This window comes from Aythya ferina, assembly GCF_964211825.1.
Source record: "Aythya ferina genome assembly, chromosome: 4".
Lineage (NCBI taxonomy): Eukaryota > Metazoa > Chordata > Aves > Anseriformes > Anatidae > Aythya > Aythya ferina.
In genome coordinates, this window is record NC_140300.1 from 43,467,441 (window position 1) to 43,479,247 (window position 11,807).

The window sequence follows — 11,807 nt, forward strand, 5'->3', positions numbered from 1 at the left end:
CTGCAGTGGAGAAAGCCCTTGTAAGACACTAAGAAATAGACAATCCAATTTGTATAGTTTAATAGTTCATAAGTAGAGTCTAATGTATATTAGGCTGTTTTTTCATATGCATTAAGGGTTTTTTCTTTCATGTGATTACATCCATGAAAATATTTAGTCTGAAATATATATACAGGCATATCTAATATTTTAGGAATCTTTTGGATCATCTCACATGATCTTGGCTGTTTGCAGCTGAGCTGAAATTGCCAGAAAGCTGTCTGAGCTTGATGCAGCTTGGAAGGAAACTGACCCGTTACTAAAGTCAGCAATCCAGAGACTGATAGCCTTTTTCTCTGTTCTATGATTTTTATTTGAGCAAATATGAATTGGAAAGCCATACAAAAGTTAGAGCAGAGAGAGAGAGAAAGAAAGAGAGAGAGGAGAAATAGACATTGAACTCAACCCCCAACCTCAGAATCCAGCAGAACTTAATCAAGTTTGACATTTTCACTGTCAGGTGATTAAAACATTTTACAGAATACTATGCTTGAGATGTGTATACATATACTTCAAGTTATGCAGTGGCTCTATAAAACAAACTTTTCTGTTTCTGTTAAACTTTACAGCAGTTTTCTATGAGGACATGCATTTCTGTCTGCTCTATGTTGTTTTTGTGTTTTTTTTTTTTTTTTTTTTTTTTTTTTTTTTTTTTTTTGTCCAGTAAATATATTTATGGGTAAAACTACTAGTCTATACTAACAGAGAATCCAGTCTGTTTATGGTAGAATTGCCAGGCGGATGGTATGTTTCAGTTCCACAGTAAATCAACTTGATGAAGCAGTAATTGCTTACATCAGTTAGGAACTTGGATTTATGTATTTTTTGGTATATTAAGATGGTGACTGCAGCTGTGCAACACTTTCACTTAAAATTAAATCTTCCATCATATGAAATCTTCCTTGTCTTTTCTGTGCTTACTGTTATCTAAACCTAAAACATCATTACCAAAATTTTCATGTCATTCATGTCCCATGTGAGCAAATCTCAGCCCAAATTATTTTGTTCGTCCATACATTTCATGTACTTGTATTTTATATTTACCGTTTGCTTTGAAAACTATCAGGACCTGAAACTACATGGCTTCATAGGGCTGGCCTATCAGGCAAAGAAAATTGGTGGTAGAGATTGCTTCAGCTATAAGGAGCTGGGAGGCTTTCTGCTCATCTCAGGATTTTGCAAACCACAAACCAACTACAGTAAAAGAGGAGCAGATCCTTTGTGCTGCTAGTGGTGGATAGCATGCTCCATCAGTGGCACAACACGTTGCCAGCGGTCAGAACTGGACTTTCTGCTTTGTCCGGAGGCTGCGCTCCAGAGTGGAAGGATGGACATTCGGTGCAGCTCTCATTGCTTGAAAAACTTGGTCATAGCCCAAAGAGTCTGGCTGGGAAGCTGCCCCTCATCTGAGACATCCCTTCTCTATTTCCCTTTTGTAAAAGGATCAGGTTGGCCAACATCTCAACATAAATCAGAAGTCAGCTCAGACAATAACCTACACAGTCCTACTGCCTGATTTATTTTCCTCTACTACACGTGAGTTACTTAGCAGGAGCAGGAACTACTTTTTCATTTTGTCCCATCTGACCAAAATTTAAAAATATGCGCTGCTAGTGCATGTGCTTGTAAGCATTAACAGCTGAAATTCAATCTAAGCTAGTTTTGATCTTGCAGGTCACATTCATTCCTCTCTTGAATGGATGAGGATACCTGTTTGGAATAAACTTCTGGAGCCAGCACCCATATTTCCAAATTAAAAATTCATTTCCCATATATATTCTCTAATACTTGCTTAAAATTTGCTGTTTCTACAAGCGTTCTTGCCAGAAAATGCAATAGCTAGAACATGCACAGTAAGCAAACACAAAGAGGGCATTGAAACAGTTGAAGAGAATATGTTTATAAACTGAAATGAATATTCATTGGAAACTTTTTTAACAGTGCTCACCAGTTCTATATTGGAATACTGTGTAAAGTTTACACTCCATATAAAGAGTTGCACTGTTCCCTTGTGAAATCCGTCTTCTCTACTACCTCCATATTGGATATTTGCATTTTTAGAAATACCATCTGCCAAGCCCCACACAGACTGCAAGTGATTTCCTGGTTATATATTTTGGATATTCTGTGGTTAGAAAACTATGGAGCCATATTACATGTCCTATCCTCCAGAACATCTGTGAGACTAAAACCACATGAATGTAAGCAAGTCAGCATGATAAAAATGATGAAGAATTTCAATTATATTGTATAGAAATGCAATTTTTTATTTATTTATTTTTAAATTTATCTCTGTATATAAGCTGCTTTCTTCTTGCATGTACAAATAGCTCCTTATTTATTTATTTATTTATTTATTTATTTATTTATTTATTTTTTGCCTAGCACTGAACCAAAACAGGTTCAAAACTCCTCTCCCCTGACTCTTCTTCACTGTCTATTTTCTCTCCCCACCCCAGGACTTTCTGGCAGCATCATCAAAGGAAGGCACCATTAATGTAGTAGTTGGGCTTTATAGTCCCCCCAAACTGGTTTGACTTCCATTTTTTCTGTGTTTGCTTTTCTACAGATGCAAATAAGAAGTGGAAGGCCTAGAGGTGATTGAAACTGAGCTTCTGGTAGATGTGGTTTACTATGGGAGGTGATCCTACATGGCATTTAACACATTCTCTTTAACTGGAACATTTGCTTTAGTGTAAACTGGGTCAGCAGCTGAACAGTGTCTGTGGGCAGCTAATGGAATAACTATGATGCTTTGGATTCAGTATAACCTGAGACAAACTTTCATGCCAAGCCATTTCCTCCCTGAAAATTGGAGAAGTTGGATCTAGTTTCAGTTCTGTCATGACATTGCAGGGTATTCTTGACAAGTACGTCACCTGTCAAGCATTTTTTTTGTTTCAGCTTCCTCATTTATGAGATTTGGATATTATTTATCCATCTTAAAAAATTGCTGGGCTCAGACATCTATTATTTCTCAGGCACTTCTGGAGAAATAGTTGTTATGTTCCTTTGTCAGTGGAACATGTTATTCAGTATTTTGAAGCTGGCGAATCCCTAAAGCAATTGAAAAAATGACAAAACATAATAAGTGCAAGGGACTCCATTCTGCTGCATAACTTGGCACAAAATCACTTTTAAAATCAAATGGATATATGCCTGTTTAAAGACTGAAGAAGTAATCCAGGGAAAGTACCAAAATGCCTATATATTAAATACAGGGTTGTGTGTCTCATTTGTTCCTGTGAGCATTTAAAAAAATGCCATTGAGATATAGATCACAGAGGTTTTGCAGAAATCTGTTGTAATTCATTATAACAAAGGATCTCCACCTACAAACATGAATATTAGTCATTTCACTAATGTGATGAGTCTCCCTGGAATTTATGATGCTTTTACCCGGGCCTTAAGCTATAATTTTGTCATGACTGGTTTGTATGATCAAGCCTCTGACCACAGAATTGTTCATAAAACCATTGATTGCCATTGTGGTCTCTCTTTGCTTCATTAGAACTTTTCCAAAGAAGTTGCCTTATTTTGGGCTTGTTTGGTATTTTACTATCTTATGTATGCTACGTTCATATGTATGTAACAGAAAGACAAAGAAATTCATGGATTTTCACTTGTATATGTATACTGTTTATACATACATTTACGTGCTCTCTTTAATTAATGTATTCTTAAATTTTGTGTAAAAAATGACCATTTCTTATAAAAATAGTCTAACTGTAAAAGGAAAGGTAATGGTTCACATAACTGGATTTATATTAAATACATTTACGATGTGAAAGATGTTTAATACAGACTGTATTTTTGCATATTTTATATACACGCATGTATGTGTCTATACATACATTTAAATATATAAAACTAGTGGCTTGCAAAGGGAGTGCTATCACAAAGAATGTCAAACCTAATTTCAGCTGAGAAAGGAAATACCTGTATTTTGATGTAGATTTTAAAAACAAGTTATTGCTATTAATTTGCTACCCTTATCAAATCGAAGTGTGTGAAATACAGCCCTACTGAAGGCTGTGGCAAAGCTCCCACTGTCTTCAAAGGGATCTGGATTTCACCCGTGTATTTTCTCAAAGAGAGCTGCCAGTAACATCTGCCAGCTGGAGATCCAGTTAGACGGGGGTTAAAACAAAAGAAATGCATGTCAGCATTTCGTTGCATGACAAAGGATAGAGGCTTTGAACGTCTGCTGTGGTGGATTAGCACAGAAAATGAACTTCTTCCTTTAATATGGGGAGTACTTGACTGATTTTTATGTTCTCCTGCATCTTTGTAGGTGTAACCACATAGGGCATAACTGTGAAGTGAGTATAACTCACCTGAGCTACCAGGTTTCGGACTGTTCCAGTTCTCATTTCCTACAAAATATTACCTCTGCCACATCTGGAGGTTGTGTGCATGCTTTTCTCTTTTGTACTCTGTTTTTCTAGGGTAGTGTCCTGTACTCTGTCACTTGCTATCTAGATCCTCGCTGAGTAAGGTGGTTTGTTTTCCCTCATTTTCCAAAACCACTTGATGTTCCTGTAGAAAATGACCATTACCTAGGAGAAATCTGCCTCCTGACCACATTATACCTGCTATTATTTCACTCATCTCCATCATTATTCATTAGGAAAAGATAACAGTATATAACCTCAAGTTGTGCAGGGCTGGCACTGCAGCAGATGTGCTCTAGAGAGGGCAATCTGTGATACTCATGTTGGGGATTTGGATTTTGCAAGATCCCTTCTGTGTGCTCATGGGCAATGATGGTGATGGCCGCTGTATATTTTCAGTTTATTCCCTTTAAAATTCTACACATGGACAGGAATAGCTTTGAAATATTATTTTTTCTGATTAACAGGCTGCACATGGGTAGGAAAAATTGGAAAGTGTAAAGTCTGTATTCCTATGGGACATGAATTAAAAATGAAAACCACAGGTGGTTTGGGTTTTCTTCTTCTAAATCAAAACATGATGACTGAGGCTTAGCCAAAACCAAAATATGGCTGCCCATGACCATTTTTTCAATAAAAGTCTCCCAGATTTGTTATACATTCCACTGAAAATCTTTATTGTTAGTGTGCTAGACACCATGAGTTTCCTGCCCAGAAAGGACTTTCTCATTTGACTGTTTTTATACCTTTTTTTTTTTTTTCTCTTAGCATTCCTAGTATTTTGCAAGTATGGTACTTTTTATTTGAATAGGATATATCTATCAGATTTCCTACCGTATTACATTCTCATATTTCTTTAAGAGAGAAATCTTTGTTTTGGCTTCTAATAAACATTATATTATGATAGCCTAAGAACCCCGAAGTCATGCAGCTAAGGCATTACAAAGATAAGAATTCATTCTTTTATCTTCTCTTTGTAATATCAAAAGATGTTTTGCTTAGTTTATTGTGTCAAACATTTAATAAGATTAATCATTTTCTGACCTTGGAAATTCAAACACTTCAGTACATTGGAAAAATGATCGGGCATATAAATGGAAAAGATTTACATTGTTTGTGGTGTCCAAGAAGATATAGATCTGTACAGCAACAAATACCCAAGCTATTTCTCATCATTATGAATAGTAAACTGTAGGCTTTAGAGGGTCAGAAAAAGGCGAGTGTTGACTTATTAAATCATGTTCCACTGTAAAAAAAACGTAATCAAGAATTAACTAAGTAATAATCCTGTCTAAACTAGTTAAAAAAAAAAAAAAAAGAAAAAAAAAGAAAAAAAAAGAGATAAAATGCTACAGCTATTGGAACACTTCTCTGCATGACAAAGACTTTACTTATATTGTCCTCTCCTTCTTCTTATTTTTACTTATTATTAGCTCCAAGGACTTATTTATTTCAAAAGATCTAGAAACAGAATTAGAGAAGATATTTAGACTTTCTCTTTGAAAGCTTTTGAAATCTGTCAAGTGTCTAAAAATTGTCCAAGAACATCAATGACAACCCAATAATAAATGAATGAAGAGCCCAAAAGATGAAACTGGCAGCATTTACAAACTGACTGCCTCAGTTAGGTTCTGCAGTAAAGTTTGGACAGAAAAATATAAGTGTCCTACTTCAGAGAAGTGCCACACATCCTTCAGTCCAATTAAGATGAGATGCATGAGTGTTCAGTCTAACCAAATGACAATGAATTTGGGGCTTTAATGTTAGATGCACATTCTTGTTTTTTTGTTTTGTTTTGACAATAACATTATTTAACTAAATGCTGTTAGAAAGCAGACATTTTCCTAGATGCCTACATTAAATATAAAATTAGTCTGGATAATTGAAAATCATTTTAATTCATTGAATCATTTTGAAAGTTGGAAGCTCCCCTAAATCTTGAGCTACTAATTGTGTACTGAGCTGCTGCTGACATTGAGTCTTTTTTCAGGAATTATAATTAGAGTTATGCTTAGGTACTGGTAAGGTAACCAGGCTGTGTCTAAGAAACTTCAGATAGATCACCAACAATGCAAATAAAATAAAATAAAATAAAATAGAATATCAGTTTTGTTCCACTGACAGCAAATTTAACTTTTTAAAACATTGTAAATCTTAAAAAAAATATCTCCCATTTTCCTAGGGAGATGAAGACTTGACTTTTATAGGCAGTTTTTGAGGATACCTCTTACCAGGATAAGCTTCACTGCAGATATAGAGTGATGAAAAGATTCTAGCAGATGAAATGAAGGAAAATATTTTGACAAAACACTACAATTCTCCAAGAGATCTACTTGTCATCTACAAGCCTTGTGATCTACAAGCCTTGTCACTGCTATAGGCTTGAGACACTTCAATCATAGGAGTTGAAAATATTCAGTCGCTGTGTCCTGAACAGATAAGATTAATTAAAGACAACAGTTAGTAAAGGCATAAGGAATATCAGAGGGCTTTCAGGTAACCATTTTTAGGCTGCGGTCTGCTCTGAGATTTGAGAGGCATGAGCCTCTGTCATTGTTAATTGTTGTATCTTCTTCTAGCAGTGCATAAAAGGTGGCCATCTTCTACAGGTACTTTGCTTGCACCATGAGCTCTGACCTCAGCTGTCACTGAAGAAGTTGCTTGATTTCCAGATACAATGAAAATGTTTTACCTGTAGCTGAAGCAATGACAAAATACATTTTTTTTTTTTTTCTCCCCTCTCCAGGATTTAAAATCAATAAGATATACCAAACTTGAGACTTCAAGCCTTCTCTGGTTTTTAAAAATGAAAGGAAATTTCAGCTAGAAAAAGGTAGGTTTAGCAAACCGAACAGTAATTTAGAAGGCAATGTGTCTGAATAAAGTATCAGCAGATTTGGGCAGTTTAACGATAACCTTTCAGTTTAGAGCAAGGAGTAATGTTTTCAAAATACTGTGTTCAGTTCTTTTCATTTGTCTCTGGTAATTGAATTTTTAGGTATTAAAAATGACATCAACATTTTCTCTGTAATGTGATGACAAAAAAAAAAAACCACAACCTATTTTTAAAAAGCTGAATTTGGAGTTTCAGGAGCAGAGACTTTAGAAAACATCAAATAAGGAGACCTCACTGAAATCATGGGAACTGGCAAGAGAATAGATTTTGGTTTAAAAAAATGCTGCCATTTATAAATAAAATGAAATTTTCAAGAGAGATGCAGTCGAAAGTTCTGCAACTTTTTGTCTAGTGTCTGGTAGAGAATAAGAAAATATTTTTATATATAGGATTTGATTGACTGGGTGTGTTGATAGATTATGTTGTTGCAGGTTTATATAAGTATATGTAGATTGTATAATTTTGTGTTTTAACTATACTGTATATCTACTAACATATGTATTTTTATGTAGTGAGTAATACTGTGGCATATGTTCATGTTTTAGTACTTTGGAGACAGTTCAACTGAATAGGAAACGGGATTTTATATCTCCTGTATGTTTACTTTGACCTTTACATGTACTTCTGCAAATTTGAGGGGATAAAGTTAAAGTTGGATGGGCAGTAGCAGTTGTGTGAGTCATGAGCATTGCACGGGACTTAGAAACTGCAAGTGTCTTGTTTCTGTATCTTAGAGGGATTCAATTTAATTCCTAGTGTAATGTTTTTAAATGCAGTTACTGTCCATAGTATATTTTAAAGTTGGCTGGACTTGATTAAACCTGGCATGCACATATCTCTGCACTACCTTTGACTGTGGGTCTGGCTTTTGGAGTTGTTCCTGGGGCAGGACCCAACACATGCCCACAAGCATCACCTTCTCAGAAGCCCACCATGAAGGCTGCACACAATATAACAAGTCCATCAAAGTTAGATCATACCCCTACGAAATGGGCCTAATATTTGATATATTTACATGGAAGTGCTGACCAGGAAGACTGCATTTTTGTTAGTTACTCTAGTGATTTGCATTTAGTAGTCTGACATAAGGCCCAAGAAGAAAAAAATGGTATATGTTCTAATTATGTGTACAACAGCTACAGATGCTTTGAGGTGCACTAACAATTAATGGAGGAATAATATTTTGGTTATGTAGTGAAAGCCCTAGTTGTTTTTTGTTTTTTTTTTTTTGTTTGTTTGTTTGTTTTTTTTCCAGTTTACCTGCCATAAGTAGAGGCCAATAAATTTTAAATCCTTTCGGCAATTCCAAGTATACTAGACAACAGCCTGGGACTCTTACATCTATTTCTGATCTCAACTCATAGTCTCACAGATATGGCAGCTTACCATCCCCAGTTTCTCAAGACAGCAAACATCACAGATCAAATGAGGTAAGATATCAGTTAGCCTCTGTTCCTGGGAATTTTGGCAGCAGTGATTTAAGGTACTGAAAGAGTTTTCTTGAGAGCAAAGGAAGTTGATTAGTAAAAGGCAAAGCCAAAAATTAAAATCAAGGCAACCTATGATCCTTTTAATAAAACCTTAATGTTACCTTGCAGTCAATGGTGAGTTTCACTGTCAGGACTGTCTTGGGATAGAGGAAGAATCTGCTTTCTATGATGTCTCTTGTCACTGCCAGCTCCTTCCCTTATCTTATTTCCAGCACCGCGAAGCTTGTAGATGGATAAGTAAATACTTCCACAATGCTTGGGGCCAGGCAGGGGTGTACACTAACACTATTGTGCTTCCTTGTAATTTTCTATTATATCCTTCACCATGTTCCCTTGACTTCTTCATAATTTTCTTTTCTTTTAGCCTTTTCCTTTTGGTTTAATGTAATGCAGCATGTAATGTACGTGGGCACATACGTGTAATGGTACAATGCAACACGATCTTAGTTAAAGTGAGTTAAATGGAGGCGTATGTAATATTCGTAAAAATACAGCTATTCCTTTAACTCACCATGGAATTCAGTGTATGATTTGATTGGCATTCAGTTTTACAGTCAATCAAGCTGTGCTGGTTTCCATTGGAAAAGCAAACATCTGCTATTGTTATCTAATTCAGGCTTTGGACAAACATTCTAGCACATAAATCATTTTTGATTAATTTTTTACTTCAGCTTTAACTTTTAATTAATGTCACCACATATTTTACAAGAAAGAGAGTGGCCTTCAAAAAACCCCAAACCTAGTGAAAAACTTGACTATTGATCTCATTGAACAGATTTATATAAATGTCCAACTCAAATCAGTGTGACTTTTATATTTCCTGTTCTGATCATTAAGACATTGCTAATACTCTCCAGATAGCAAAAGCAATAACTAAAATCATTTTTTTGATTTTCTAGCATGAAGGGAACATAGAGGAATAATGCAGTGTAGAATGCATTTATCACAAAAAAAAAAAAAAAAAAAAAAAAAAAAAAAAAAAAAGGAGAAGACTTGCTGTTCCTGCAATGTGCAGATCACGCTTTAATCTTTTTCTTTACAGGGGAAGGGAAGGAGGAGTTGTGATAGAGATTAATCAATTAGTTGTTGCTTATGTTCTTATCTGACATGGGTATTGCTATCTGACTTGGATTTCCATAGTTGAGTACCCCAGAATAATTAAGACTGACAATACTTGGAGGACTGCTCTCTTCCTGTGGAAATCCTCTTTTGACACACGTTTGGAGTTCCAGTTTAACAAATGCATCAACATTCTTGCTTTTGGCCGTTTGCAGTATTTCTATCACTTAAAGTAAGATTAAGACTCTTCCTTAATTTCTACAAATAAAAAATAGTTCTCTGGATGTTTTTCGTCCACTTTTGTAAGGCTCTCCTCCTTAACACTGTTGTGATGGGTAGGAAAGAATCTACTGACAAATAACAATGTAAACAGATATAGAATAACACTGTTTCCTGCCATAGGTATAATAGTAGGGGGAGCAGTTGACTGATGTGTTGAGTCTGCAAAAGCCTTACCACAACTGGATTTGTCATAGAAAATCTGCACTTCAGCTGCTAGTGATTATATTGTTCAGGGTGGGCAGGAAGATAATATCCCTGAAAAAATAGCCTTACTAATGCAAGTCCTGTCCATCTTTATCATATGGTCATAAGCACCTAAGTGCTTCTGTTCTAGATCCAGCCTTAGGGAAACAATGAAAGCAGATGAGAAGTTAAATATTTTTTGCAATAGATTAGAAAAAAAAAAAAAAAGATAAAGTTAATAGCTATTTGAACTTATCCTTATTTCAAGATTTTTCACCAAATATAATCTATGACTTGAAACTGCTTAACACTATGAGCAGTACAACTTTTTTCTTTTGGTGAAGTGCTACTGCTTTGAGATCTGAAAGCTGTGCAGCTTGTTCATTGCCAAAATATAGAAAACAACAAACTGGGATTAAAAAAAAGCCCATATAGACTGATTTTCTTCTGAAGTTATGCTCAAAACGGATATTGTAGGGTTCGAGCCTTAAAAACAAATCTACTATTCAGAGAAATCAACAGGCTTTATAATGTTGTTTGATCCTTTCCTTCTTTAAATTAAAGGGGACACCCTTTATAAATTTCAGCATTCAGCATCATGAGAGAATGGAATGGTTTTATTCCCTATATTACAATGAGGACTACCATTCAAGTACTATAAGACGGGAGAAACTCACTCAAGTAGACAGTGAGCAAGAGATACATGAACCTTTGAAGAGGTTTGCCTTCTCAGGTACAGGATCACGGTGCTCAGGAGCTCTCTTGGTAGGCCAGGACCCCCTGAACTTTGCACTGCACTGCGTGAAGGTGGGATACCTCCTCCCAGCGTCTTGCCAGTTGTCATTGACTGTTTTTTTGACAGCAATCATCCTCTCGTCACTGTATTTGTTGTCAGGTGAAAAGCTTCATGGTCTGCAATAAGCAGCAATGGTGACCTATTATAATTATTATTATTATTTTACTCTCCACACTTTTTTTTTTTATCTGCTGTAGGTCACACTAAGACATCACCTAGCTCATGGCAGATCCTAGTCATCACCTCTCCAGCTACAGCCTCTTCTTTAACACACAGTCTGGACTGGTCTCAGTTTCCAGGGCAACCACAAATTCCTTTGTCATTCCTTTGGATTTGTCATCTAGGTGCACACTGCTTCTAGGACCTCTTCAGGGGAGGACTTGAAATCTACTAAGTCCCCCATGCTGGCTATGAAAGTGTTGGCACATACCACCAACAGGCTGTAGGTAAAGAGGTAGGGAGCTTAAATGCTACAACAGCAATGAGATCATGCAGCTTACTCCAAATTTAAGAGGCCCAGAAGTGGCAGCATGACTGCACAAAGCTTTCAGGCTTCAGTGGTGCCCAGCTGAACAGCAGAGGTAATGGTCTCTGCATAGCTATGGACAGGAATGATTTTGTGTGTGTATATGGTGGTGGGGAAACAGCAACAACAACAAGCAAACACA

General features: G+C 36.1%; 1 long non-coding RNA gene across 1 annotated transcript in view; it reads left to right on the forward strand.

Annotated features, from left to right (window-relative positions):
- LOC311436777 overlaps positions 1 to 9,786 on the forward strand; it is a 29,626-nt gene extending 19,840 nt beyond the window's left edge. Inside the window, exons 3-4 of the long non-coding RNA XR_014693083.1 lie at positions 7,180 to 7,266; positions 8,585 to 9,786. This is a non-coding gene — a long non-coding RNA (uncharacterized lncRNA). The remainder of the gene's footprint in view (positions 1 to 7,179; positions 7,267 to 8,584) is intronic.
- The last annotated feature ends 2,021 nt before the right edge of the window (positions 9,787 to 11,807 follow it).